Below are 5219 nucleotides of genomic sequence, written 5' to 3'. Positions count from 1 at the left end.
ATATCATTTTTGTTTTTGGTCATGTGTTTCACTTCCTTTTGCTCATCTTTTAGTCATCATTAATAAACTTTGACAGAACAGAATTATCATTTCCAATCATTTTCCCTCAAGTTTTGACATCATTAATAAACAGTTATCATTCTTACTCATTAACCCCATTACCCAATTTTTGAGAATCTAGAGGCATATGACAGCCTGTTCTCAGGCTGGTAGCTTTGGTTGCTTCAAGGACACTAGACCAAAACAAAAACCTTCAACCACTCTGGGCATTTTGCCATGTCCCAAGCAGTGTATTATTAATGCTTAGTGGTCAGAGTGCCCCCCCAAAAAATCCTCAGGCCAAAGCTGCTGTAGTTATTATTCAAATTCTGGCATAATACAATCAATTTTCACATTTATATCTTTATAGAATTTGTCTATATGTCTAATTCTGGCATTCCATTGTTCCTTGGTCATATGACATTATAGTGGCTCTGCATGAGCTAACTTCTAAGAGAGGGAAGTCCTGACACCTCATACTTTTTATCATCTTTCCACTCCACACTTTGCTCATCAATATGTCTCTATGTAGGGCAGAGTTGTATGCCATGTAATTGTCTGAGTGTACAGTGGGAAGAGCCTTGTAATCTGACCTGTGGCCAACTCCTCTAGCCCACCAGATCTTGTTGACCTTTTTGAATTTACTTTGTTTTGAATATCTTGTTCCAGTGTAAGTATAGGGACAGATGTTTCAAGAGTGTCTCACAGCCTCATGAAGAGACCTCTGGCTTCTTTATGTGTCACAACCTCCAAGGTGTAAGGAAGACCTTCAAGTAGATAAGGGTATCTCCCTCAAAGTGTGTGTGGGGGGGAATAGTATGTTCAGGACTTTCCTGGGGAAGCTTAGAAGCAGCATTCCTGGGAGAAGGCATAAATGATTCATAAGGAATTTTCCATCAACCCAATATCCTCAAATTGTACAAATATTAAAAGTGCCCCAAGTATGTAACAGGTGGAGATGAGAACCAAAGGTGACATGGCAGCCATCATGCGGCTCAGCTCTGCTGGATCTTTGTCAAGCAGCTGTGCTGGCTTTATGACTTCTACCATTCCATTCAGATGTGGCTGTGCCAGAAAAGTCCTGAAATAGCAGACTGCACTGGTCAGGTGATGCACGACAGCCCTGGCTCAGTCCCACACACTGGGCTAGAAGGCATAATACTCATGACAGGTGTCAAAAACTTGACCAGATGTGGCTTTAAAAGTGTGTGTGTGTGTGGGGGGGTGTACTTCAGAGATGGCTCAGTGGCTAAGAGCACTGGCTGCTCTTCCCAAGGACACAACTGTCGGTAAGCGAATCTGATGCCCTCTTCTGGCCTCCACAGGCACCAGGCATGTGGTGCACAGACATACATACAGGCAAAACACCTATACACAGAAAATAAAAAATAATATATGTATTTTTTTTTAAGTAAGGGGGAAGGAAGTGAGGCCTGACGGTCCATGCTTGTAATCCCAGTTCCTTGGCAAGCTGAGGCAGGAGGATCTTGAGTTGAAGGCTGCCTATCCTGTGGAGTACATTCAAGACCAGTCTGGATAACTTAGCGATACCCTGTCGTGGTCAAACCAGAGATGCTGCCCCTGGAGAGGGGACCAGCACACCTGTATCCTATCCCTCTCCTTGTCTAAGATACTAGACTCGGAGACTTCTCCCTGCTCGAGTCTGTAAAAGTGAAGAATTCCTTTTGTTCTGTGGCTGTTTTTTAATCTCCCACCCTAGCTTCTGCTGTTGGACATGGTACTATGAAAGGACCCAAATACCTACCTCTCACACATCTTAGTGCGAGTCTGTAGCCAAACCAGAACTCCAGCTCATTCCTCCCTTACCTAACAGTTTAAAAAAAAATGATAGTTGGGAGTATATAACTCAGTGGTAGAGCACTTGTCTACAATGTGTGGGGCCCTAAATTTAGGAAGTAAAGAGATAGAGATGTAGGGAAAAGCAGCCTTTTCAGCTCACCACTGGAAGTTCAGAAGCAGGGCCAGCCCCCTTTGGTATACACAACAACTCAGCCATGCGATGACCCAGATAGATACCTTCCTGCCTCTGCTCCGCCACCCAGCAATGCCCCATCTGACTGTCAGTCACTTTCCTCATCCAGGTCAAGCAGGAGAGAAAGATGACTTCCCTGGCTCCAGGGAGAGAAAAAACGCTCTCTCGGAAGTCGCCAATAAGATTTTCCATGTCATTAGCTCCCTTGCAACCCCAGGCCTTTCTTGAACTCAGCAGGAAGCAGAAAGCACAGGGTCGTTTACACTAAGCAGGTCTACCTCTAGGCTGAGGGAATGCTCTCTCTATTTTTTTGTTTGTTTTCAATGCTCACACCTAATAAATTGGTGCCTTTAACAAAGGTAACCAAAAAGGGCAAAATGATTGTTTATTTATTTTTGATCAATTGTTTATGACAGCCATTTTCAACCTTCCTAATGCTGCAACCCTTTAATACAGTTCCTCATGTCGTAGTGACCCCCAAACATAAAATTATTTTCATTGCTACTTCATAACTGTAATTTTGCTACTGTTATGAATATAACATAATGTAAATATTTGTGGTCTCTGATGGTCTTAAGTGACCCCTGTGAAAGAGTGGTTCAGCCCCCGAAGGATGAATGTCCAGACCCCAAAATAAAACGCCAAGTATAATAGTATGAAAAGTATCTCTTTTCAAGTTATTTATTAGATTTTATAAATTGGGTAGATTGTTTGATAATAGCCACAAGTATACTAAGTCATATGTCCATCCTCTATAGTTTCTGGCTTGCCACGTGGCTTGTACTGGCCACTAGAGAATCAGCAAATAGAACAGCAGAAGTTGTGGGTGGACCCCACACTTGAGGCCTCATCCTCTCCTACCGCCCTAAGTGAAGGGGCCCAGGCAAGCACCCCGGGGAAGGGAACCCTGATATGCCAACTCGTGTGCCACGCCTCCGCAGGAAAGGCACGGGGTTCGTCACCTTGTCTCAGATCTGTTATCTTTCTCTGACTGAATTGTTCAGAAACTTGACCAGCTACGCTCGGAAGAGGCGGTTTTTTTTCTGAAGAGGGGGAGGTGTCCCGGTGAGCTCCAGTTGTCAGGTTGACACAGCCTAGAGTCAACTGGGACATCTCAACTCTGGGACTGCCCTCTTCAGATTGGCCTGCGGCCCTGTTTGTGAAGGATTATCATGGCTGATGATTGACGTGGGAAGGCCCAACCCACTGTGGATGGCACCAGCCCTAGGCAGGTGGGTCTGGGCTGTAGAAGGTGTTAGTGAGCCAGTCAATAGCTAGCAGGCAGTGTTCCTCCAGATTGCTGCAGTGATGGGCTGTCCACGGGAGTGCGAGCTGGAAGAAACCTTTTCCTCCACCAAGCAGCTTTTGCTCCCAGTGTTTTCTCACAGCAACAGAAAAGCAAATATTAGGTGTTAAACTTCGTTCCAAATAAATAAAAGTGGAAGGTAGGAGGGCACCTCGGTGCCAGAGCATGTGTTTAACACACACAGGACCCCAGGCTCAGTTTCTCCCCAAAGAACACCATGATAGCAAGCCATTGACACAGTCTGCCCCCCCCCCACCTACCCGAGACTCTTGAAGGTGGGAACTAACAGAGCAAGATACAAAACCTAGGGGGGAAACCTGTCCAAAGGAAGACGGAGGTGGACAGGAAGCCGACATCTCCAAACCAGGAGTGGGAGCAGCCGTCTGCTGGGGCCCCGCTGCCTCTGCTGCAGCTTGGGTAGAGGAATGGGTAAACTCCGTGGTGTGTGTGTGTGTGTGTGTGTGTGTGTGTGTGTGTGTGTGTGTGTGTGCTGGCATTCAGCAAGAACTAGCAGGAAGAATATCCTGCAGTGAAGCCTGTTCCTGGGTCCATTTTCACCTCTTGAGTTGCTGAAGGCAAAGACTGTGGACAAGGCATGCTCAGAAGGGTGAGGACAGTGTACTGGGGAATATATCTTGGGCCCCTGTAGTCTGTGACCAGCGAGGGATGCTGGCAAGGGCGTTCGTTAACCAGCTACAGTCTTTCTAGCCACGCTTTCAGACTCTTGCACATGTGGTGTTTTGCACGTGTGTACAGCAATGGCTGCAAAGTCATCCATCTCAGCCTTGGGCTGTCGAGAGGTCACATGACCTTTCTGAACAATTACACAAAGCCTGCCCACAAAATTCTTTATCTGCTTGGGGGAGAAACAGAGATTGGGCAATCATCTGCAGGGCCCCATCTGACCTGTGTTAACAAAGCTCGTTTTAATGATTACCTACTGCAGGCAGTGGGGCGGCTCCCGCCCCGACCCCCAAATGCCTCATCTGCGCAACAGGAGGCTGCTCGCTAAACTTACTACCAACAGGTGAATGGAGGTACTAAGTTGTGGGAAATGGCAGGACTAACTTCGAACTTCAGCTGGAGCACATCACCAAGCGGTTAGGAGATATGTGCCGTGATTGGAGAAACATGAAGGGCATGGCTAGGCAAGGGCAGTCTTTATATTCACCCCGCCCCCAACTCCTTTCATTCTTGGTGGGGTGGTTTAAACACCCCTGTACTTAGTAGGACACAGATAACAACCAGAAACAACCAAAAAAAGGGACTGTTAACCTTTGTAGTTAATGGCTTCAGACCTGTTCATCTCCCCCCCCCCCCGTGTGTGTGTGTGTGTGTGTGTGTGTGTGTGTGTGTGTGTGTGTGTGTAAGGTGTACTTGCTCCTGTGGGCACATGCAGAGCCCAGAGATAAATGTTAAGATGTCTTTTCTTATCACTGTCTGCACCATTTTTTTTTTCCTGAGGCAGGGTCTCTCCCTGAACCTGGAATTCACCACTTCTGCCAGACTGGCTGAGCAGTGATCCCCCAGGAGCTACCCGTCTGCCCTCCAGCCCTGGGGTTCAGGTGCCCACCACCACACCAGGCTTTTTTTTTTTTACACAGATGCTTGAGATCTGAACTCAATTTGGATCCTCATCATGCACCCAATTATGGAACTCAATTATGCACCCCCTGAATTAGCTCCCCTCGCTCAAGACTCTTTTCTGTGATTCAATGAGCAGCAGGAGGAGGGGCTTAGGAACAAATTCTGACTTGGAGCATATTTGTCAGGTTATGGTACAGTCCAGCCAGCCCAAGAAAGTCAACGAGGAGAGTTTCTCGAGACAAATTTTTCTTTAATAGGTTCACAAAAATCTGACACTTTAAAGAGTGCTCTGAA

The sequence above is a fragment of the Peromyscus californicus genome, unplaced genomic scaffold (genome assembly GCF_007827085.1).
Source record: "Peromyscus californicus insignis strain IS unplaced genomic scaffold, ASM782708v3 Scaffold_24__1_contigs__length_46423439, whole genome shotgun sequence".
NCBI lineage: Eukaryota > Metazoa > Chordata > Mammalia > Rodentia > Cricetidae > Peromyscus > Peromyscus californicus.
This window is presented reverse-complemented; position numbering follows the sequence as displayed.